The sequence below is a fragment of the Nicotiana sylvestris genome, chromosome 5 (assembly GCF_000393655.2).
Source record: "Nicotiana sylvestris chromosome 5, ASM39365v2, whole genome shotgun sequence".
Taxonomy (NCBI): Eukaryota; Viridiplantae; Streptophyta; class Magnoliopsida; order Solanales; family Solanaceae; genus Nicotiana; species Nicotiana sylvestris.
The window spans coordinates 37614270-37640907 of record NC_091061.1 but is presented as its reverse complement, the minus strand read 5'-3'; the positions used below and the strand labels follow the sequence as shown (position 1 = coordinate 37640907).

Here is a 26638-nt window from a genome sequence, read left to right as displayed (position 1 = left end):
TGGCCAAGGGGACAACGCTGCCCTAGGAACGACAGTCGATTCGGTAATTGATGATGCGGGTGTGAGCCCAAGGGGTGAGGACATTCCCCCGACTACTACACTGCCCAGTTCCACCACACCAGTTCCTACATCTGCTGAGGGTGATACTATCCCTCCCACTGATATTCCTGTTCCGCCTTCAGCCCCAGTTTTCGGTTCTGGTATTTTTGATGGGGATCTTAGGGGAGCTATCCAGATGCTGACTCAACTAATGGCCTCTCAATCCCATAGATCAAATGTTGCACCTAGTTCTTCTAGCCAGGATTCCACCAGTTCTAGGGTGAATAGATTTCTTCAGCTAGATCCTCTAGTGTTTATGGGTGCAAATCCCGAGGAGGACCCCATGATTTTATTGATAAGATGCACAAGACCCTCAGGGTTATGCGTGTAACTGAGACAAAGGGAGTAGAGTTGGCTGCCTATCGTTTGAAAGGGTGGCCTATTCATGGTTTGAGTTGTGGGAAGATTCCCATGTAGTGAGTTTGCCGACACCTTTGTAGATCATTTCCTGCATACTAAGACAAAGGCAACCCGTGAAGCGGAGTTTGAGAGTCTAAAGCAAGGTAGAAAGAGTGTGTGGGAGTACCATATGGAGTTTGCACGCCTGTTCAAGTATGCTATTCACATGTTGCCCACTATGGAGGCCAATGTGCATCAGTTTGTTCAGGGCCTTAGTTCTTTGACCATTAATGAGGCTTCTACAGATGCCTTGAATTCTGACATGAATTATGGAAATATGGTAGCATTTGCTCAGGCCACAGAGAACTGCAATTTGAAGATCAGGATGGAGCGAGAGGTTAACAGCAAGGCCTGGTCTACGGGCAATTTCGGGGAGTCATTTGGTGGGGGAAGGTCAGCTTTCAAGGGAGGATCATCAGGTCCATCCCAGTCTGTTGCAAAATCTTCAGCCAGTGCACCACCATCGGGGCCCAGCCAACAGTAGTAATGGAGTCATTTCAGGCCCAGTCAGAGCGGCAGGGGACCCCACTAGCAGGGTCGGTCAAGAGGGAGAGCCCAGTAGCAGCAAAGGCCCCCATGACCTAGGTGCAGGAAGATGCACTCAGGGATCTGCTATATGGAGTTACCCATATGCTATAGGTGCGGGATGAGGGGCCATATTCAGAGGCATTGTCGTGTATTCTGCTAGGGTGCAGTAGGGATACAACGCAGCTAGCCAGCCCAGCAGCTACTACTTCTTCAGCACCCTCTCCAGCTCGAGGTATTCTAGCACCCGTTGGGCGTGGTGAAGCTAGGGATGGTGCATAGGGTTCAGGAGGACCCAGTCAATTCTATATTATGAGTGATCACCAGAGTGGTCACCAGAGTGCAAAGGCTTCTACCTTGTCCTATGTTACCCCTTTTATTGCTGTGGAATTTGGGATAGAGCCAGAACAGCTTCATGAGCCATTCTCCGTATCTACTCCGGTCGGTGAGTCTATTATGACCACGCGAGTTTATAGAGATTGTGTTGTTACGGTACGTGGTTGGGATACCATGGCCGATCTTATTGAATTGGGGATGGTTGATTTGGATGTAATAATGGGGATGGATTGGCTTTATTCATGTTTTGCCAAACTTGATTGCCGGACTAGAACAATGAGGCTCGAATTTCCTAATGAGCCAGTTGTTGAATGGAAGGGAGATAATGTAGTGCCGAAGGGTCGGTTTATTTCTTTCCTTACGGCTACTAAGATGATCAAGAAGGGGTGTATCTATCACTTAGTCCGAGTTACGGACACCGATGCCGAGGAACCTAGCCTTGAGTCCGTGCGAGTTGTGAATGAATTTTTGGACGTCTTTCCAGATAAGCTCCCTGGGATCCCACCAGACATGGAGATTGACTTTGGGGTCGATGTAATACTAGGCACGTAGCCTATATCAATTCCATATTATAGAATGGCACTGGCAGAATTAAAGGAATTGAAGGATCAATTGAAGGATTTGTTAGAGAAGGGTTTCATCCGGCCGAGTGTGTTGCCGTGGGGTGCACCGGTCTTGTTTGTAAGGAAGAAAGATGGGTCGCTACCAAAGTGTATCGACTACCAGCAACTCAACAAAGTCACAATAAAAAATAATTACCCTCTACCAAGGATAAATGATTGGTTTGATCAATTGCAAGGTGCTAAGTGCTTCTCAAAAATTGACTTACGATTCGGGTCTCATCAATTGAAGATAAGGGAGCAGTATATTCTGAAAACAGCCTTCAGAACATGGTATGGACACTTTGAATTTCTGGTGATGCCTTTCGGGCTAACAAATGCCCCGGCAGCTTTCATGGATCTTACGAATCGAGTTTTCAAGTCTTTTCTAGACTCCTTTGTGATAGTGTTCATTGACCATATCCTTGTGTATTTTCGAAGTCTAGAGGACTATGTTGACCATCTCAGGGTAGTTCTACAGACTCTTCAATAGCACCAGTTTATGCAAAGTTTTCGAAATGTGAATTTTGGTTGAATCTGTCACGTTCTTGGGTCATGTCATCTCCAGTGAAGGAATTATGATTGATCCTCAAAAGGTTTCGACGATGAAGAATTGGCCTAGACCTACCAGTCCGACAGAGATTTGTAGTTTCTTAGGTTTGGCAGAATATTATAGGAGGTTTGTGGAGGAATTTTCTACTCTTGCCTCTCCATTAACTAAATTGACATAGAAAGCGGTTAATTTCCAGTTGTCCGATGCTTGTGAAAGGAGCTTCCAGGAATTGAATTCAAGATTGACTACAACACCAGTATTGACCTTGCCAGAGGGTACAGAGGGGTTTGTGGTATATTGCGATGCTTCAAGGATAGGGCTTGGGTGTGTGTTAATGGAACACGACAAGGTTATAGCTTACGCTTCTAGGCAACTCAAGAATAAAAAAGAACTATCCAACCCATGACTTAGAGCTTGCGGCGGTGGTATTTGCACTAAAGATTTGGCGACATTATTTGTATGGGGTCCATGTGGATGTATTTACGGACCACAAGAGCCTTCAATATATTTTCAAATAAAAGGAGTTTAATCTGAGGCAGAGAAGATGGCTTGAGTTACTCAAGGATTATGATATCGATATTCTCTATCACCCGAGAAAAGACAATGTTGTGGCAGATGCTCTTAGTCGGAAATCTATGGGAAGTTTGGCTCACTTAGAGGCGTATCAAAGGCCGTTGGCCAGGGAGGTTCACCAGTTGGCTAGTTTGGGAGTTCGTCTTGCGAACTCTAATGAAGGAGGAGTAATGGTGCATAATAGAGTTGAATCATCACTTGTGGCAGAAGTGAAAGAGAAGCAATACAATGATCCACTGTTGGTACAGCTGAAGGAGAGGATTCATAAACACAAGATCACAGCCTTTTCTTTTGGCATGAATGATGGTACACTACGGTACCAATGGCACCTATGTGTTGCAGATATTGATGGTCTTCGGAAAAGGATCATGGCAGAAGCTCACACTTCCAGGTATTCCGTACACCCAGGTTCCACAAAAATGTATCATGATCTCAAGGAAGTTTATTGGTGGAATAACATGAAAAGGGATGTGGCGGACTTTGTGGCAAAATGTCCGAACTATCAGCAAGTGAAGGCCGAACATCAAAGGCCCGGTGGATTGGCACAAAGCATAGAAATTCCAATGTGGAAATGGGAAATGATTAATATGGATTTTGTAGTTGGGTTACCGCACACTCCGCGCAAGTTCGACTCAATTTGGGTAATCGTGGATCAACTCATGAAATCAACGCACATCTTACAAGTCAAATCTACCGACACAACGTAACAGTATGCTCAGTTGTATATCAAAGAAATAGTAGGTTGCATGGCACCCCAGTTTCTATCATTTCTGACCGAGAGGCACAGTTCACGGCTAATTTTTGGAAGAAATTTCAGCAAGGTTTGGGTACTCAGTTGAATCTTAGTACAACCTTTCATCCACAGACCGACGGGCAGGCAGAGCGGACAATTCAGACACTTGAGGATATGTTGCGCGCTTGTATTTTTTACTTCAAGGGTAGCTGGGATGATCATTTACTGCTCGTAGAATTTGTCTACAACAACAGTTACCATGCTAGTATTCAGATGGCACCGTTTGAGGCTTTATATGGTAGGAGATGTAGATCTCCCATTGGGTGGTTCGAGATTGGGGAAGCCAAATTGATAGGACCAGACCTCGTGCATCAAGCTATGGAGAAGGTTAAGATCATAAAGGAATGATTGAAAACTGCTTAGAGTCGTCAGAAGTCCTATTCGGATGTTCGTCGTAGGGACTTGGAGTTCAAAGAAAATGACTGGGTATTCTTGGTCTCCGCCGTGAAGAGCATAATGCAGTTTGGAAAGAAAGGAAAATTGAGTCCGAGGTATGTCGGGCCATACAAAATTATTTAGAGGATCGGTCAGGTGGCGTACAAGCTCGAGCTACCACCTGAGATGTCATTAGTGCACCTGGTATTCCATGTGTCTATGCTGAAGAAGGTAGTTGGAGATCCGTCGACTATTGTGCTAGTTGAGACTAAAGAGGTTAATGAAGAACTGTCATATGAAGAAATTCCAGTTTCTATTCTTGATAGGCAAGCCTGAAAGCTAAGAAATAAAGAAATTGCCTCTGTAAAAGTGTTATGGCGAAACCAGCAGGTTGAGGAAGCCACTTGGGAGGCCGAGGAAGAAATGAAGAAGAAGTAACCTCATTTGTTTGAATAGCTATGTAATCTTTCTGTGAAACTGTCGCCTATGAATTTTGTATCACTTGTGCAGTTAATGTTAGAGGTGTTCCTTTTGGTTATATGTTGGTTGTGAGGCTACTGTCAGTGTTGTCTTGAGTTATGTTATGTCACTGTGTTATATATATGTTGTTAGGATTGGTTTCTTGGATTATCTGATAGGTGGATAGACCCAATTACAAAGGAAACTCTACCGAAAGTTTTGGAAAATTTGAGAGTTAGTAAAAATGTGTGTGGGAGATTTAGCTATGCGAAAGAAGAGATAATTTATGTTATGCGTTAGGAGGCTTAACTTACTTCTCATTAGAGGACGAATGATCCTAAGCGGGGGAGAATGTAAGGCCCCAAAAAACTTCACTATGTAATTTAAGGTTTTGTGGTGTCAAGGTAGGCTAATACATTGTATTTTCGGAGTTGTTGGTGCGGTTGAGCAATGCGCTGGGGAGTTGAAATTTTTCATCACGGCTAGACCAGGCTATAGCCAGGCTGGACCAGGTTTTAAGCTAGCGAGGCCAGGATAAAGCCGGGCTAGACCAGGCTTTAGGCTAGCGAGGCTAGGCTAAAGCAAGGCTGGGCCAGCTTTAGCCTGGCGACCCCAGGTCTGTAGCCCGATCCGGAATCTTGGACTATCCATTCTTCTATCTTTATAACCCGACCCAACTTCATTAAATACACGCAATGGGTCATTTTTGAGCAAAAATCTGATTCTTTAGAGTGAGAGGGGGAGCCCTAGAGTGAGAAAGTGATCTCCATTAAATCATTCTTCAATTCTTACACAAATCTTTGAAGATTAACAAGGAAAACACACTAGATCTTCATTCTTGAGGTAAGATTCAACACTCTAACCCTTAATTTTGAATTTTAGCTAAATATGGGTAATTATCAAGAAAGTTTGTGGGTATTGGAGTTGTTATCTTACTTGCATGTGTTATCAACGGGTGTAGGAACATTGTTGAGCTAAAAATATTTAAGGATGGGTTGAAGGTTGATGAAATCCTCTATAAAAGGACCTTAAAGACTTAATGCACACCTAATGTTTGATGGAACACTCAAACGAGCTATGAATATCATCCTAATTTGTATTGAATTGTGTTATATCTCGAAATAGATTGGGATTGCTAGGATTTTCGGAACGTTATAGTAATTTAAAGAAAAGCTCAATCAAGGTATGTATGGCTAAAACCCCCTCTTCTTAGAAATTGAACCCCCTTGGTGTCCATGCAAATGTTGTTAGTTCCGAAAATTGATCGATGTAGTGGTTGCTATTTTAAATGAATTTGTGTTGCAAGAATATAGGTGCAAGGTGTGTCTCAATGCTTTCATTATGCTATTTTGTCAATTGAGAATGTGTGAAGAATGTGGAACATGTGCTAAAAAGCCTAGACTTCAAGTCGAGTTTGAATTGAGATTGTTATGCCGAAATATGTGAAATCATCTTTATGCGGACGACCTATAATTGCTCTCATATGTTCCTATTATCTTGAATTGAAAGGTTCAATATTGAAAGTGGCAACAATATGAAATGTGGGGGAAAAGAGCTTGATTTATGAAATGTGGCCTAGTGCCAAGTATGATGTAACATTGTGGCCCCAAGTGCCGATGAATTGATATGTGTGATATAAACTTGAAATGAGATAATTGATGAAACATGGGAATTTCTTGGTGAGACGGCCTAGCCGATTGGGCCGTGATCGGATGCCATACATGGTGGTACTGTGCTGATATTGAAACTGGAAAGTGACAATAAAATTGTGATTGAGGTACATGTCTGAAATGAGACAACCTAGACGATCGGGTCGTGATCGGACTCCGCGAAAGAAAGTGGTGGTATTGTGGATGATGGTGTAACAGTATTAAAATGTCCCAACCTAAGGTTATGGAAAATCATTTGAAAGTTATGTGATCCTTAATTTGATGTTGTAATGTTGTTTAAGGCTTATGTTGATCCTTATGATTATATTCTTCTTATATTGTTCTTTCTAATGAGATGGTGTTTATTTATACATATATATACTAGTACCATTCGACTGTACTAACATCCCTTTTTCTGGGGACGCTACATCTTTGAAGGGATGCAGGTGGTTCCGTAGCAGACAGTGCCGATTGCAGATAGCGGTGCATCCTCCTCTCAGCAGTCTTGGTGAGCCCCCTTTCTTCCAAAGGTCATGCAGTATATCTTTTGTTATTATAAGTTACCACATTTTGAGGTATAGCCGGGGCCTTGTTGCCGGCATTATCATACCTGTCTTTTATATCTTTAGAGGCTCCGTAGACGTTTGTATGGGTTATGTACGCGTGTTGGATGGGTCATTGGACTGTGTTATAATTTTAAACCCCTGTTCTACTAAACTATAAACTGTATGAAATTTCGGGAATTTAACTATGGTGTAAGGAATTTAATGTAAGATTTACTAGCAACGTTATATGTACAGCCTCTCCTATTGTCAAATTAATGAAAGCATGTTTTCTTGATCGTAACGAGTTGGGTAGAAAATGTCCAAAAGGCTTGCTCAGTCGGGTTCACTCGGTTGAGCGCATGTTGCGCCTCTCGAGGACGGAGCGTGACATTCTTCTTTCCCTCCGTGGCAGCAACGGAGCAATCAATGGACGGGGGCACATCCTTGTCCCATTTCGAAGACCTAAGTTCGGTGGTCTTAGGCGAACCTGCAACAACAAAAGGGAAGAGGAGTTAGTGTAATAAATGGTAGAAACGTGGTATTGGCTATTCAGAAAGAAGCCTTACCGTGAGAACGGGCCTCCTATCGGCCCTTCGAGAGTCCGCGCCATTTGCGCACAAAGTATGACATCTTAGTACAGAAGCCCTTGATCCATTCCTTTAGTCGGGGAACCGCATTCGGAACTTGAGTGATTGCTGCACAAACACAAGCATGAATGAGAAGAAAGATATTAAAGAAAAAGAATTTTGAGGTTTAAAGAGAGATTGCACTTACAAGACACATTCCACTTATCAGGGAATGGCATGTATTCGGGGGGGATCAAATGCTCAGTTTTCACTCGGACAAAGCATCCTTGCCAGCCCCGATCTCGGTCTTTGTCAATACTCAAGAAAGGGGCCTTGTTGGCCCAGCGAGTGAGCTTGACCAGTCCCCATCGGAATATTTAGGGACTATATAACCGAAGCAAGTAGTCAATCGTGACTCGATAAGACTCGATCAGGTTCACGAAATAGCGGAGAAAGATCACGATCCTTCACAATGAAAAATGGAGTCGCCCGAGGTACACCTCGTACGGGCACACCTCGTACCTCTTGCAAAAGTCCAGAACAATCGGGTCCACCAGGTCCAGTGTGAAGTGGTAAGCGTAAACACTTAAGTACCCCTCCACGTGGGTAGTAATAGCGTCATCGGGCCCGGGGACTACTACGTCATTGCCTTCTCGATAGCAGTCCTTTCGAGATATGGGAAGAACATATTCAGTCATAGAGCATATGTACCTTGAGTCCCCATGGATAAACGCTTTCAAGGGAGGCTCGGGGGTCGGTTCAGTAGCAACCACATCAAGGGAAGCCATTTTGAGGGCGACTACTTCAGGGGCGACCGCTTCAGTACTAGCAGCTGGTTGAGAAGATGAAGAGGCAACTTGTTGAGGAACAGATTTCGATGTTTTGGATATTGTTATCTGTAAGAAGGTTTGAAATTTAAAGAAAGAATGCAATGTTTTGAAAAGGCAGGTTTTGAATATGAAGAACATGGTATGAAGATTTAAAGAAAATCTGGGAAAAAATCTTGAAATTGCTATGGAACTTGAAGAACAAGGATGAATATATGAAGGTTTGAAGAAGGGTTGATGATGGCTAGAAAGCTCGAAGGTAGTAATTTAGTCGGAAAGTAGAAAAAAAACAAAGGGAGGAAGCTTTTATAGAGAAACAGTCGACGTTTCGCATTTGGGGGAAACCTGCCAATGAGTGACACGTGTCTGAAGTCAGAATGACGCGAGTGATGGGACGTTTCGGCTCCCTCGTCGTAATGTACGAAGGAAGGAATCAGAGTCATCTATTGTTTCCTATCATTTCGGCAAGCCTACTCTCTATGAAACAAGGGGACTATCTATATATTTGTAAAGCCGAGCCCACCAAGCACCCCAAGGTCCCGGTGAGGCAAACGGAGCAGGGACGTGATCATAAGGAATTAGAGTCAGAGTAAGGAGCCCTCGTATCGGGGCTCAAGCAAAATACCAGCCCTCGGGGGCATCGGCACCACGTCCTCCGGGGTCGGTTCGAGCCTCAAGACTTCAGAGAGCATTACCAAATAGCCGCGCATGACCAACAAAGGGCCGTGATGTCCATGCCCAACCGGATACCATGGTGTGAATCTCGGTATGTATTGGCAGAAAATCAGTGATTAGCGAAACGAAAGATTTTTACCTTTCTTATAGTTGTACTTAGGGTAAAATTCTCCTACTATATAAAGGGGAAGCATATTATTCATGAGAGACATTGTAACATGCATATCAAGGCAATTTACTTCTATTCTCTCTAAAAGTTATTCAAAGTTCTTACTTTTATTCAAAAGTTCTTCATAAGTGCAAGCTCGAAACCGAAGGCAGGTTTCTCGTTAAGCTATTAACCAAGTTCGGAATCACTCTTATCATTGATTTGTCCATTTATTACGTCTTTCATTTGCTTAATCTAACACCATTGATCACGTGTGTTACATCTCGCGTTTTCGTACGTTAAATGTTTCATCTTCAATTAATCGACGTAGTCGGGGATGAGATTATCTTGAGGTTAGTGTAGTTGCGCTAATTATAACAAGCGATAAATAGGTGTCATGAAGGATAAATGATACATGAATGAAAGGAAACGAGTTTCGTTGAAAGTGGCCAATTTGGTATAAAATACGGGTCGAGCAATAATACCCGATAATTATGGGCTAGTACCATGCAAGATACCATATGACCATGATAATACGATGTATAAAGTATATTAAGAATAAATAAAATTTTACGTAATTTGAGGTAATTTTTTAAATTAGGCGGGTAATTGATTAATTACCGGGTAACTGGACATTACCCAGTTATCTAATAAGTGGATAAAAATTTATAAAATATACCCATCTAAAACAAGGCACAAAGCCACCATAACAAAAAAATAACTCATTAGTCATTATGCCATGTGGCCACTTAAGAGCTCATTAAATGTTTAAGCAAGCAAGACTTGATTATAAGTCTTAGGATAAGAACATGGATAACCCATTTTGTGATATATGATTTGCCTTCAAAGAAAACATTAGAAGCAGAAGCCATTTCGTTCCAAAACTTCCAAGAATCCAGCAAAAATTTCGTTCATAAAATTTCAAAGAAGCAGGAATAAATCTCGTTCAACAATTTTAAAAAAAAATAGAAGCTTAATCCGATTTTTGGGGTTCTAAGTTCAATCCACGAAGGTTTCCAATGGAATATTATACGGAGTTTTTCCTACTCCAGGTATGTTAAGGCTATCCTTTCTTTCTTTTGGCATGGTCCAAATTATACCGAAGAAACGAGCAAACGCACAGTTTCCATAAATTACTCTATTCATAGAAATATTAGGGGTGTCTATATTCTTGATTTCCCCATGTGAATTATTATTATCTTCTGTTTATGGATCTCAACCAACTTAGTGGTTACGTTACATCAAAGTTGAAGACGTTTTAGTTAAACAATAAGCGGGGATAGTGTAAAAACAATTGAGTTAAGGATGACTGATCAATAAACTTTTGGTTGTTTGAGGATTAAATTCAGGGAAAGGATAGTACTAGTACTAGAAAATGGACAAAAATCCAAACGGTCAAAGCTTTAGTTGCAATGCTTAAGGGAAGATTTGGCTTCTGTTGTTGGTTGCTAATTGATAGCATGATTATGGAATCTGTTATCATGAACATATCTTGAATACAGGAGCTACTACATTGAAACCAGGGCATGAAACGTTATACGCAGTTGAAAAAGTTTATCCGGAAGGAATATTGAGATTATTACGTATTTTTCATGCATTTCACTCATTTATACATGTGCATTGACCCGTGACCAAATGGCGTTATATACGCGTATATATGTAAATATATATATGGGGGATATGGGAAAAGGTTACGGCATTATATACGCAGCACCACCTGATCAGCTGGTATATGTTGATGATGTTGCCCACAGTGGCTGAGACGATATGATGGGATGCCCTCAGTGGCTTGGTGATATTATGTACACTCATACCTATGCAAGACACGACATTTATACGCATGTGCATGACATTATAAATGTTACAGAATTCACAAAGTTATTTAGATTTAAAGATGTGTTTCTTTATTCCATGTTTTATCTATGTCTTTGACGTACAAATTTTCATGCCTTACATACTCAGTAAATTTTTCGTACTGACGCCCTATTTCACGGGGCTTGCGTTTCATGCCCGCAGGTGCAGGTAGGCAAGCTGACGGTACCCCTTCTTAGGATCCTTGATCAGCGAGAGTTGGCGTGCTCCATTTGATCCGGAGCTGCTTTCGATTTTGGTACGATATGTTTGTGTATATATATATAGTTATATGGGTATGACGTGGTTCAGTCCCGTCTTTGTATAGTTATATTTCTATTGGAGGTCTGTAGACAGTATGTCTAGTTGGATAGTATGTGGCCTTGCCAGCTTCTAGTTTTGAGGTATATAGTTGTCTATAGCAGGCTTGTCGGCTCGCCTTATGTACGTTGCACGTATATGTATGTATGCCTTTTTGGGCAGATTTCCTTTATGTATATTATTCTCGTAATTCAGCAGATGTTATTCAGGTTTATACCTTAAACGCATGCTTAGAGGTGTTTGACAGGTTGGACTGGGGTATCCGTCGCGGCCCATCGGTTTGGGTCGTGACAACATGTATCGAATTAATCCACATATTTTTAAAACCACGTATAAATTCAATTGTTATCCATTTTAAGGGTAAATAGCTACCTCTAAAGGAAGCTAGTTTAAAACAATCAGTAGGACACAAGTTCTGGACTTCTGGAGACATAGCTTCAACAACCTTTGCTAATTCCAATAACATGGCGAAAGACTTTAAATATCGCATCCTTTAAATGACCTTCATTTGTGAAAAGAAAGAAAAAATAACTCGTTACATTATCCACAACGATTATTAACGAGGTTCTTCATGTAAAGCCTGGCAATACTTATATTTAATTTTGTAATTACAGACTTAATGACATAATGTAAACTAACCTCGAGATTCATATAGGCCCACATGAGGGCGGAGAAATAACTGGAACCTCGTAGGCAAGTATGGTATAAATTGGAAGGCGTTTGAATTTCAAAAGAAATGAAGAGAAGCTTCAGGGCTTTTGTGCAGCCACTCTCGTGCTCGGACTTTACCGGGAAGTCTAGGAGGACTAGCATTGAAGCTCGCATCACACAAGCATGTATTTTGGGGTGAAGAGTGAATTCCAGTAGCTATGTAAAATGACACAGACTCTCGCCATGGGTCTTGCATCGCGAAGCAGGCTGATTTCCCAAGGAAAGGCACCCGGGATATATGGAGCTGTGTTCAGGGCCTGACAGTATAAACACAACACTCATTCGGGAAGAGTGAATTAATTTGGGTCATTTTTAGAGCTAGGGCTTGCGGTCCAAGGCTCACTCCTTACATGCGAGCTAAGATGTATGGGTACTTTGAGTTAATTTCACCTATTAACACTAGTATTAACCTTATCCAATTTTGGAATCCATAGATTCTCTTTCAGGTCTTCAAAAAATTACCCAAAATGTTGATTCTCAAGATTTTGTCCACTTGAGATAATTCCACCACTCCAAGTTCATTTATTATTGATTATTTATGAATGTTTAAGGTATTTATGGTGTTGGTTGGAAGGTTTTAATGAATGAACCCTATGTTCCACCATTACTGGAGGTTGTTGGATGCTGGTGCAAGATGATGAGTGGTTAGTGCGTGCTTGAAATTATAAACTCTTATTATTCTAATGATAAGCATAAGAAGTTAAAAGTATGAAACGAGACAGCTGGACCTAGTTTACACCAAATTGAATTGAAATGGTGATCAAATTGGAGGAAATTATCTAATTGAGTACATTTTGTTGAGTTAGGATACGTGGTTGAGGGACATAAATTGATGAAGTTGAATTTTGTTGTGTAGATTGTAACTTAACAAACGTATTGGAGCGTATGTTAGGTTTAGGAATTGTTGAGATGTACCTGTACCTTAGGATTTCTCAGAGTTCATCCCTTCCAAATGTTTTCTTAAAGTCTCTAATGCTCAAATGTTAATGTATGGGCACGGGGAGAAGCGACTGAGCGAGAATGCATTATCCATGTTTTCTAGTCTGTGTTGCATATAATGCTACTATGTACTTTATATAAGAACTTTTATGAGTTCTCAAGCTAAGTGATGAACAATATGAGTCTATGAAAGTGATATACATGCTATGAGTTCTCAAACGAGTTACATGAAAAGTTTAAGCACCTATATCATGTTTCAGTGTGATGAATGGAATTTCAGGCTGTTACTGCCATTATAAACCTTACTATCAGTTCCTAGTTGTTTTTTTTATTACAAGGGGAAGGGAATATTTCTCTCTCGGCGCAAGTTAGCTTAACTTGCGCCACCGTGGGGAAGAGGGCTCGTATCCCAGTCAGAATGTGTTAATGGCTCGGGCAACAGCAGCGCAACAGGGAGCACAACTTAAGAAGAGAGGAAACCAGGCCCAACAATCATCAGAAGTCACTCCAGCTATGGAAAAAGCAATCGAGCAGGGATCTATAATGGGTAATAAAATGGGATATACGCAGGTCAATGAAACAGTAGCTTCGAAGGTTATGAAACAGTAACAGTTTAAAGTCAGGAACAGATTAAGATCTATGTCACAACCCATTTTCTGAACAAGCCGGGACTGACATTCGATCATTAAACATGACCGAGCGAACTATCTCTGCTTATCAAATTTATTATAACTCCAAACTTTATATGCAACAAGGCAATACTCTAACCAAATACTTTTGATTAATTTAAATATTTAAATAAATCAACTTCAAAACTTTATTCGTAGTAACTACTGAATTACTGCTAAGTTATTATCAAAAACATCTGAATCTTAACCTAACGACTATGTCTATGAAGCCTCTACTGATAAACTGACGCAGTGCTCAGGATATGAGATTTCCTGGCCAGTTCTCTAAGTAAACAAAGAAATAACTAAACAAAGATAACTCTAAGGTATACTCCAGGAACAAAAGCGGAGCTCACCAATAGCACTGGAAGAGAAGGAAGTCCTAACCAGTAGCCTGCTCGCCTGCAAAACTGGTTCCTACATTGTACCGCAGACCAACGTATGTTCCCAAAAGAGAACGTCAGTACCATCCATTGTACTAAGTGAGTCTCAACAACAGGGAGCGAAACTTTAATGACATATACATTACGAGCAAAGGTTCTAAATGCATGTAAAACATAAAGCTTATAAGAATAATTCTAAAATAATTGCATAATAATAGTTTATGAATATTCTAAAGAAATTATTTTCTTTTTCTTTCTTATAAAAAAAAATACTTCACTTTATTCTTTGGGAGTTCCAACTATCCTAACTTAATTCTGTCTCAGTCACCGTGTGATCGGCACGGGTTCGATCCCAACCTGATCGAATAGGCCCAATCCACGAGGTGTCACTCACTTCATAGTTCTCAGCGCTCATGTATCATACCTTAGCATGGCTAAGTAAATTCTCAGCAATGATACCCTCGGCTCGTGTGCTCCCCACTTTGGCACAAGTAGTTTCAAGAAGTCAACACCTTGGTCAGGACCCTCGGCCTGGACGATGACCCCTTCTCAGAATAAAGGATACTCCCAAAAATCCTTTCTTTCTAAAACTTCTTCGTGTGACTTTTCAAGTCTAAATCTTTTCTTTATAGAACATCTTGTACATGCTCATGCTGGTATTCTTAAATGTAAAGCATGGCATAATAACGAAATAAACATATAAAAGTATTTCTAAAGATTCTTGCTTCTTCATAAATTTTCAACATGAAAAAAAAATACAAGAATAATACAAAAATCTAAAAATTTATACACATATATCGTAATAAATCATCTAAACTTTTGCTAGAACAATTCTAAGTTAATAAGTACTCACTCGCTCCAATTAAGTAAATATAAACTCTTTTAAGTAATTCATCAAACACCTTGTATGCGTGTTTTTGTGAGTTAAACCACTTTAGTAAAAGGTTATATAAACTCACCTCAAAACTTCTCGAGCAAATACGTAGGCCCCAGTCCAATTAACACCAGTCAAACAATCGATTCTACAACAACCAGTGCATTTTAATCAATTTTAAAGTTTCACACCTAAACATGAAATTTATTGTTGATATAGAGGAAGAAGGAAATTAACTATTTAATTCTTACATACTATTACTTTAGGGTAATTGACAATAGGGAATTTTATATACCTGAATTCAAGAATTAGTGGTTTGTAAAGAACCCTAGAATTTTTTTGTCTGCGTAAACAACCTTGCTAACGTGAATGAACAGAAGTTTAGACCTTCTGGTTTGTGCCTGACTTGTCTAAGTCTTTTTGAGCCTTTTATTTTCCTTTAGTCCAAGGCTTAAGCCTTTCCTTCCCTCACGTACAGACTACTCTATGGGCCTCACGCCCAATTTTAGCTCTCTCTCTCTCTTTTTTAACTTAACTAGTATTTAACGATATCCACTATTAATAATATAATATATTAATATTCCCCTAATTATATATCCAATTATTTATAAATAGAGAAGTAACTCAAAATCAATCACAAGGGTTTAAATCTGTACTAGCAGTATAATATAAGGAAAAAAATATTAATTCTATATTTAGCGAGTGTTTAAACTTCTATAAATTTGAGGAGTGTTACAATATAGGGAAGAAGGCCTCAATTTGGGATAATTTCGACATCACTAATATCTCCTATGCAGGTTTCAAATTGGACTATGTGGCACAAAAAGTGCATGGTGAGCAGGGACAGATTTACATAGAGTGAAGCGGTGTCACGTGACACCGCTTTGTTTGGAAAATTTAATCTTGTGAAAAAAAGTGACTAAATTTCGGAACAAGCAAAAAAAATGTAACAGTTGTTCCAGCTCGAATCAGATCCTAGATGACCCTGAAACTCACATTTGTTAAGTCCAGCATAATCTTTGCGAGATTACATCCAAAATAGCCTTTTGAATCACTCAATTTGGACTTAAATGAGGGAGATATGATGTTTTGAGGTTTTAAAGGAAGTTTGAAAATTTTAGGGACATAAATGGCATTTTTTTAATTATTTATACCAGGAAATAAATCAGCAATAAGAAAATCTTCGTTTTAGTACCCAAAACTCATTCGGAACCTCTCGGACACAAACCACATATGCATTTCAATCATAAAATATGCTACGAACCTGCTCACGTACTCAAAATACCAAAAAGATATCATCTTGACTCGATATTAACCATGGTCAAACTCCAAATCCTTAACTAGTTCCTCAACCAATGATCTAAAACACACCCGAGCCCTTCAGGACCCCATCCAATCATACCTATAAGTACAGATACATTACCCAAAGTCTCAAAACAAACACGGGAACATCACAACAAAGAATTGAGGCTCAAACCGAATAGACTTTCTCTTACGTTATTAAATCTTCGTTCTTTCAAAAGAGTGTTTGAATCACACTTAAACACATTGGATTACTTTCAAACTTTGCACACAAGTTTAATTCAACTACGTAGACCTATCCAAAGTCTCGGAACACCAATTGGAGTCCAATAACATCAAAATCAACTCTTAGTCAAACTTATGAACTCTTAAGTTTTTCAAATTGCCAACTTTCGATAAATAGTGTCGAATCTTTCTAGGAACCTCCAAAATCGAATCCGAACATATGTACAAGTCCAAAGTCATCATACGAACCTATCGGAACCATAAAAACTTGATTCCAAATCAGTTTACCTAAAAGTCAAACCTTCGTCAACTCTTCCAACTAAAAGATTCCATATCGAGAGTCATTCTTCCAAATCAATCCCGAACCACTCCAAAACTAAACCGACTATACACACAAGTTATAATATATTATATAAATCTATTCAAAGTCTTAAACGACTGAATGGAACACTAAAGCTTAAAACGGCCGATCAGGTCATTATACCAAGTTCAAATTGCGTTTTCTGATTAGTTTACCGTGGATCGTGCTAAAATTTTAATTGAGTGCTCCTTACATCTTGGTCTTTAATTTTAATGGTGGAGAACGGATTTGAAGGTCTGTAGCATCGATTTTGAGTCTTGAAAAGAAGCTCCATTTTTGGGTATTTTCTCTTATTTCTTCAACTAATTTGTTGTTATTCTTGTTGCTATTGTTGTTTTGTATTTGACACTTGTTGTTTAGGCAATTTGAAAAACTTTTGTGTCCCTCTTATTATTATAGTGAAATTTACTTCGATCTTTATGATCACATAATTATTTACCTTTGATTGAAGTGTTTTCCATATTAAAATTTAGTGTTGTGTATCTTTTTCATTTTCGGATTTGTCTATTTCTGGACTAACAAACACTTTCTTCGGTAATTGCTATAGTTATATCTTATAACGCGTCATGCCTCTTGCCAATGCTTTTGGAATAGTAGCCATATAATAGGAATATAGTAATGAACGAAGGCAGCGGTCCCAGACCTTAGAGGCTACTTTGCCCGTTGACATTTGTGTGTAGTCATTGATCCCCTTCCTTTATCAATTCAATAACAAGCATACCTACCAATAGACTTTAGGGCTAACCTAAAGGGGTAGTGCACGATTAGCCACTAATAACATATGTATTTATTTTTAAGTCACTATTTAAAATGTCTTTAGTCTTTAGCCACTACTTTAATAAACTTTAACTGCCGGACGAAAATACCCTTCTGCTCATGTCTTTAACTTTTGAACTTAACTTAAGGACTTCATGACTACATGTCCTTAACATTTGAACTTGTAACTCTAAGTTCAAGACTTCAGGACTACACGTCCTTAACTTTTGAACTTCGAACTCTAAGTTCAGCACTTCAGGACTACATGCCCTTAACTTTTGAACTTAACTTCGGGACTTCAGGACTACATGTCCTTAACTTTTAAACTTAACTTCAAGACTACATCACTACAAGAAATTAGCCTTATTGCGGCGACTAAAGTCGCTACAAAATTACTGAAAGTCGCTGCTACATGTTATCAGTGGCGACATTTGTGTTGCTACAAGCAAAAGCATGCCTGAAATGTATTTGTGGCGACAAAGCAATGTCGCCGCTAAAAGCGGTACATTTTGCAGCGACACAGTTTCCACAAAAGGTGAGAAACCTCACTACAAAATTGGCTCCACAAGAATAGAAAATTAGCTTGGTCTCCACTAATATTCATCTTTAGTGGCGAGTACTATCGCTGCCAAAACTTTTTTTAGTGGCAAGTTAAGGTCCGCCACTATAAATAACTATTAGTAGTGACCCGTGTCGCTATAATATAATAAACCATGAAAGACACAATATATTTCTGTAGTGACTAAAGTCGCTGCAAAATGAAGATTGGCAAATTTAACATTATATTTTGTGACAAAATAATGTCGCCAGTAAAACTTATCTTCTCAAAAACTACATAATGACGAAATTATATATATTTCCGGTAGGAACTGAATTCTCTAAATTTAATGATTGTATATTCACATAAATTGAATACCAATATTAAAAGCAACCAATAATATTTAAAAATACCAAAAGAGTTTCTCAAACTGAATATTATAAATATTTTCATTACTAAAAAGGTCAATTCATAATACAAAACTACACTTCATTATGCATTGTAATATAATTGTACGCATATACATATCCCAAAAAAGACAAAATATTAAGTGTCTTGTAACTGCTCCTTGGTCGACACCATCCTTGCACGATACCATTGTTTAAGTGCATTGTCCCTGCTAAAAAAACTATATATAAGGAACATAATGATATTTTTTATATCAAAAACATGCATAGAAAAACTTCAAGGATAACAAAAGGGTCTCAGCTGATTCCCAGTTTACTCTAAATTTGCCCAAAGGTTTAATAGCTTTAAGGTTGATGTGTGGACAACTGTAAGTAAACTAACCTTCCGATCGAGTTTTCTACTACCAGTTGAAGATGATGTAATTATAACTTGAATCCTACTTTTGCAGGTCGTTAATCCTTTCACAAAATATCCTTTACTGAATCCATGATGGTTACATTTTATCACCATTCTGGTCCACAGCTAGTATGTAAAAGAAGTGATACTTAAACAAAATATCCTTCTTTTTATCACTATTCTGGTCCTTTCAGGTAGTATGTAAAAGAAGTGATACTTAAACAAAAAAGAATCCTACTTTTTCCAGTTATGCTACGTTAAGAATGAACACTTGAATTTTTTCATGCCTAACTCTTGCATTAGTCTAAGTCATCAGCTAGAATTTAATTAAGGCACTTCTTGTCAAAAGATTCTGATCCTTTTGATTTAGTTTAGAGGGGGTCTACAAATTTTAAAGATGATGTGCTTCTTTTTATCTAAAAAGAGTTATTGGTTTCATATTCAGGACAAACTTATACTTCATTGGCATCTTGTCCACTCCCTCAATTCCATTTACATCCTTCTACTAGCCTCATAGTCATGAATCAACACCAGGAGAAACCACACAAGTACCAACTAAACAGCAGCAGCAGCAGCCCACACAACTAAGGTTTGCAAAGAAACCACAGCAGCAGCCCCTGAAGTAGCTACGGTACATATTTCACATAAACTAAGGTTTGCAAAATTCAGATTTCATATAGACTAAAAACAGCCCAATAGTCTATTACCAACTAAGCCCCTGAAGCCCAACGTTTGCAAAAATCTAGATTTCACATAAACAAAAAACAGCTCAATAGTCTATTATCAAGAGGATGAAAGTTAAAGAAGGAGAAGTTGACAAGAAGATATGGAGCAAATGACAGAAGAATTGTCCCGAATGAAGGAAGAAGAAATGCCGAGAAGGAAGAAGAATTGTTAAGAAGCAGCAGAGGAAGTACCTGTTGTAGCATTCTGGTCATCAAACTAGCAAATTGTTCATGCATCCTCTTGTCCACTTCTAGATGGATCCTCTTGTCTATTTCTACATTTGACTGTTCACGCTCCTCTGCCAACTTCCTTTGCAACTCAAGTTCCATATTTCTTTGCAACTGAGCAACCATTTGTTCACGTTATTCTTGCAACTTTCTATCCATATCGGCTTGCATCTTTTGATGCATAATTTCCATAGCGAAAGACACGCTGGACTCTATGCTTGCCTGCTGCATATTACTCTTTTTAGGAGGCTTCTTTCCGTATCCTTTTCCGCGAACATAACCTGTTCTCTCACCAAGAACAGTGGATAAAATCTCATCTCTAGTCATAGGATGCTCGATCTCTTCAGATTGTTGCTGAGTGACAACTTCTTGGAGTTGACCCTGGATTTATGCATAATCATTTACATCAAAATATTATAAAACACACTGAATGTAACTTACAGAAACAAAAAGATAATAGTCTATGATTTTAGATAATTACATGAATTTGTTGGGATTGTGGATCCACTCACACCAATTCTCCTCTATCATCCTTGCGTGTATGTTGGATCTCTCAAACTTTATCTGGTGGGTCTATTTCTCCAGTAATAGGATTTCTCTGCAATATAATTTTGGACAAAAAATATATAGGCAAATATATAAATATGTAAGTAACAAAGAAGCATATGTGATAGTAGGGGACTAAATATATTTTTACCGTAGATTCCTCTATTTCTGCAAAAGACTTTGTACCACAAGTATGCTTAGTTACTTGCTTTTCTCTATTTCTTTTGTTCCTCTCATTGACAAACTATAAGTAAACATATTAATAGATCACCTTTCAAAGATGTGAATGGTGCCCTTTGGTTGGCAGAATCTTCAGGTATTAAGTTAGTACCTTAAAATCCTGACTTCCAAGAAATGTGTTTGACAATATTATATCAACTCTCTGATATTTCTATATGATTGTCATTAATGAAATCGGCTTTCTCATTATGCACATTATTTTGAGCTTGCGTACTTGCATGATCATAGTTAATACTTTGTGGTTCAACATTATCCTTATGTAGAGACACCTTAATAATATTTTCTTGGTCATTGGTGCACGAAGTATTAAATTCAGCTTCCTCTTGTTGATAGACTTCTTCATTCAGTAATTCTTCATCTTCAATTTCTACACAATTATCATCATTATCAGGCATTTTAAAAGGTCGCAAGGATTTGTCTTCACAAGAACAAGCCAATCATTATCGACCATGTCGTCCAAGTAAAAGACTTGTTCCGATTGAGATGCCAACACAAATGGCTCATTTGTATTTAAGGCACACCGAGTATTCACACTTGTGAAGCCATATTTGTCTATCTTATATCCTCTTCCTAAGCGACCCACATCCTACCAATGACACTTGAATAAGTAAACTTTTCTGTTTTCCACATAAGATAACTCATAAATATCCTCTAATACACCATAATACTCCTTATTAGAGTCTGAATCATCTCATCTCACAAGAACACCACTATTCTGCATTTTTCTTCTCAATGCAAGTTCTTTTGTATGGAATTTAAATCCATTCACCACAAATGTTGAATATCGATGTACTAATGGTGCAGAGCCGACGGCTAAGCTTATGAGCTCATCATTTGCTCGTCCTTGTGAAGATAGTACAAATATCTACAAAGACGAACAACACTATTATGACCAATAACATGATGGGATGATTAAACTAATATCAATATTAGTAATTAAGTAGACACCTACATGTGCGCGAAACCAATCAAGAAACTCATTTTTATGAGCTCTCATTGAACTTTGGCTTTCAATCTCTCTTGTGTATTCCCTACATTTTTAAGTTAGTTAAGATAAATCGGGTTCGAATTATATCAGTATGAAACTACCGTGGAGTTAATAAGATACTTACTCCATGAAATGCGAAACCTCTTCACAATTTTGAAGCACATACGTACATGCTTGTTTAAACTCATCATGAGATAGCTTGATGTCGTCTGAAGTACCTTTTGTTTGAACACTTTTTTTGAAGATAGACATCACATCATTTGACACAGATCCATCGTCATTCCTAGTTGGTTTATTAAACTTGGTTGAGATATTCTTCAAGTATCGCGAGCAAAATGTGAGGCTTTCCTCTACCAAATAACCTTCTGCAATTGAACCTTCTGGACGATTTTTGTTGCGAACATATGACTTAAGTGTTCGTAAATACCTATATAAAATAACCCATTAATATAATATATGTCATTCTAAAACTATAGTATCGAGATTATTAAACAATAAATTACCTCTCTATAGGATACATATTCCGATATTGAGCTGGTCCACCAAGCTTTGCCTCACTTGGCAAGTGAATTGGCAAATGAACCATGACATCAAAGAACGCCGGAGGGAAAACAAGGTGAAGTTTGCTCAAAATAATAGGAATTTCTGCCTCTTGGATATCAAGATCTTCAATCATCAAGCACTTAGAGTATATATTCTTGAAAAATTTCCTAAGGGTATAATTGGATCATACACTTCCTTGGGTAGCAAACCATGTATAGCTACTGGAAAAATATCTTGCAACAATACATGATGATCATGACATTTCAATCCATGTATCTTTTTTTCCTGTACATTGACACACCTTGAAATGTTTAAGGAAAAGGCATCAGGAACCTTCAGATTAGCTAAGAAACTGCATACCTTCAGCTTCTCTTCCGGGGACAATACATAGCACGCAGTCGGTAACAAAATATTGTTCCCATCCTCAATTGGATGCAACCTTTGTCTGATTCCAAGGTCCATCAAGTCATATCTACTTTTCAATGTGTCTTTTGTCTTTCCAACCATATTCATGACAGTTGATATAATATTGTCAGACACATTTCTTTCGATGTGCATCACATCAAGATTATGTCGTAACATAAGACTCTTCCAATAAGGCAATTAGAAAAAGATACTTTTCTTCTTCCAGTTGTAAGCATTTTTATGAACATCACACTTTCTCTTTTGTCCTTTACCAAAAGTCACATTACCCAAAGCTTGTAATTGCAAAAGTACTTCATCACCGGTTACAGGGTTAGGTGCAACTCCCATTTCAACTTTCCCATCAAATAACGTCCTACTTTTTCTCCATGGATGGTCCATGGGAAGAAAGCGACGATGACTCATATAACACAACTTACTACACAAGGAAGTCGATTGTGTATCTTTATGGCAACAAGGACATGCAAGCTTACCTTTGGTTGACAATCCTGAAAGATTCTCATATGCAGGAAAGTTATTGATCGTCCACATAATAGCCACACGCATCAGAAAATTAGATTTTGAGTGCGCATCATAAGTCTCCACCCCATCCCATAATTCTTTCAACTCTTCAATCATTGGTTGTAAATATACATCGATATCATTTCCTGGATACTTGGGGCCTGGAATAAGAAGTGTCATCATGAAATATGGATTTTTCATGCAATCCCATGGTGGCAAGTTTTACGTAGCTAGTACGACTGGCCAAATACTATGATTAGAACTCATATTCCCATAAGGTTGGAACCCGTCACTCGCCAAACCTAATCGAACATTTCTTAACTTAGCTGAAAAGGTGGGATGTTGTGCATCAAAGGATTTTCATGCTACTGAGTCAGACGGATGTCGCAAGACACCATCATCAATATTTTCCTCCTTGTGCCACCTCATCTTTTTAGCTGTTTCTCTTGCCATGTACAATCTTTGAAGTCTTGGTTTGATTGAAAAATGCCGTAAGATTTTATGAGCTACTTTCTTGCCTCCGTGTTCTTCAGACTTCCATTTAGACTTACCACACTTAGGACATGCTTGGACATCGGCATAAGCATGCCAATATAAAATACAACCATTCCGACATGCATCTATTTTGGTGTACCCCAAGCCGAGGTCGCAAAGAACTTTCTTTGCTTCATAGAAAGAATTTGGCACAAATGACCCCTCGGGAAGAACTTCTTTAAAGAAGCTCAACAATGCATCCATCGATTTATTGCTCCAATGGCTAAGACACTTCAAGTGAAGTAGTTTAACAACAAAAGACAACTTCGAGACTTTTTTACAACCAGGATAAAGTTCTATCTCAACATCTTCTAACAATTTGTAAAACTTTGTTGCATGTACATTTGGCTCTTCATTGTCCACTGAATTATTACTATTATTATCCTCCATATTCGTATATCCACAAGCATCGTGAATCATTTTAGTAATATTATCTTCTTCAATGCTATCATCTTCTGCTTCATCACTAACTGCAGTATTAGAAGTGTCAACTCTAACTAACACTTCTCCATGCAAGTCCCACACTTTATAAGAATCCCAGAAACCCTTCCTCAATAAATCTCCTCTTACACCAACCCTTAGCTTGAACGCGATATTCATACACCCTTTATAAGGACACCAAATCATTGTGTTCACAGTTGGTTGACTGAATGCCCAATTAAGAAAGTTATCTACTCCATCTCTATACCTTTGGTAGACTCTATTCCTTATATTCAACCAACTTTTATCCATCATATCTATTTTCAAAAATAAATAAATGATTACCTAATTAAAAGTGGAAGGATGATAATAATCAAAATATCTATAATAATTAGCATACCAAAGAAAGATGAACAAATAAAATCACTTATAAATAAAATAGAATTATTGTAGCAATTTTTTCTTCTCACACACCTTTAGATTAACAAGGAAAATAAATAGTTTCATAAAAAGAATTTATACACTACCACATAATATAAACACCTTTTTGATAAACAGATTAACATATCTTACCCAACTAGACTCAAAGTGTCATGAATTTTACTTTTAGTTCAATTCAATCGTTTTAACCTGTAGTGCTTCTGTGAGCACGAGACTATATCTTTTGTGAGCATAAGACTACATATTGTTGATGAAAATGAGACTATATATAACAGATACTATGAAATATAACAGATACTACGAAATAAGAAGCTTTAAGTATTCATAAAATATATTTAATAAACTGCTCCTTTGCAATTCTTTTTAAACTTCATATCAAATGCAATAACAACAGAACTACGGCAAGGACTGAAACAACTCCCTTTTAAATCCTAGGAAGAGAAAATCAAATTATTGCGATATCAAAGTCGAGATCTAAGTGGTAAGGGGACATAACTGAAAGAACCTACGAAGCTCATATAATAATTCAAACTGAATTGAATGCCGACATGTAAAATGTCTCTCAATAAGAAGATTTTAACTTACCTAGGAAAAGAGATAGCTGAGATTCTGTCAAGACCAAGAATCGACAATAACAACACCAAATACGCTTCAAAGGATTCTTTTTGTGTGATTTTTTTGGTATTCCTGTAGATTATCAAATGGCTCAGAGAAATTCGAGATAAAATCTAAGAATACAAAAGTGAAATTGCTGAAAAATAATTATCCCTAACTGCATGTTGAAACTTTTGTCAGAAAGACCAAGGAGGAAAACAATCCCTATTCTGTTATTTTGTTGGATAATTCAACAAGAAAGTCCAAATAAACTTGAAGAATTGACATGAATTCAAATGGAAATATTGCTTTTTTACAAGCAATAGCCAATGAAATCATTTGTACTAGATGCATTGGAACTGCTTAGCTACTTGCTCTCCATTACTAGTTGAAGCTCTTTCTAGCTAGTACAAAACTACTTATATCTTACATAAGCAAGCAGAAGATGCAGGTTTCATCACAACTAAAACTTCCAGTATATGCCTAATCGGTGAAGTAGGCCAGAACGCTGTTAAACAAACATACAAGGTGTTCACTCGACGCTGTTAAACTACAACTTCAAGTCCATAAAATTGAGATCTCAAAACTCCATATGTTAAATGTAGGGGCAGATGTAGAGTTAGAAGGTATGATTCGATAGAACCCAGTAGCTTTGGAATGTTATTTTTCTTAAAAAAATTATTTCCTAATATACAAATTATTAAGTTAGAACGTGATAACTCAAAAGGGCTAAAATCTATAACCCAGCATGCATATAAATAAATGTTTGTGTGGGTGGGTATTAATTTCGAACACATTGTCACAAAGAATTGGGTGCAACGTTACTTGCCTCTGATAGTTAGTATCAGCACAAAAAAATAACATAGCACATAGGCAAATCAGTTGGCAAGAACTTGATATCAATTAAACTTAAGCCATTCTTGTCAATGCTAAACTTTAATAAAAAAAACAAAAACCCAGAAATTTACCCAAATAGTTTATCAAGAATTAGCACTATATATGGCAACAAGACAACACACAGAGAGAGAGAGAGAGAAAATGATGGACCTCGTTGTTTGAAACAGGGTCTGACTTAAAGTTCTTGAGAAGGTGATCGTGAAGAACAAAGTAGCGTTTTCTAGAATTCTGATTCTTCCGCCACAACACGAAATCGATCGATTATCAAATTTTTTCCCCCAAAAAATGAAAAGATTAGGGAGTTGAACATACCTAACAAATGAGATTCACATTTTGATTTGAGGGGTTTTGATTTGGATGAATTTTAGATGAAGACCTGATTTAATTTTTAGAGAGAGAGGGCTGATATTCTCGAGAGAGTTTTGCTCCTCTGTTGTTTCACTCGCAGCTTTGTGGGTTCTGTTCCACAAACAAGTTTTAATTAGCTTATTTAATTTTTATTTTCTTTATTATTTTAAAAGTAAAAATCTAGGTTATAGGAGCAACCCAGTCGCTGCCAGATACTTTTAGCGGCGACTTTTCCATAGTCGCCACAAATATTATGGAGCCAAAATTTTATTTTTAGTGGGACTGAAAATTTCAGCCATATCTGAGGTGACCCAAAATAAGTCGCTGCTTAAAATTATCCTTCCGCACCGACTTTA

The 26638-nt window shown here is 38.1% G+C and overlaps 1 long non-coding RNA gene across 2 annotated transcripts; it reads right to left on the bottom strand.

Annotated features, from left to right (window-relative positions):
* Positions 1–18555: 18555 nt before the first annotated feature.
* LOC104226248 (uncharacterized) lies at positions 18556–26333 on the bottom strand. Of its 2 annotated transcripts, none has more exons than XR_710811.2 (5): positions 26085–26333; positions 25029–25130; positions 20289–20405; positions 19772–20188; positions 18556–18669 (listed from the first exon to the last, which is right to left on the bottom strand). It is a non-coding gene; the product is annotated as an uncharacterized lncRNA (long non-coding RNA). The 2 variants fall into 2 exon arrangements; XR_011407373.1 differs by having other exon boundaries at positions 18556–18666.
* Between the last annotated feature and the right edge of the window lie 305 nt (positions 26334–26638).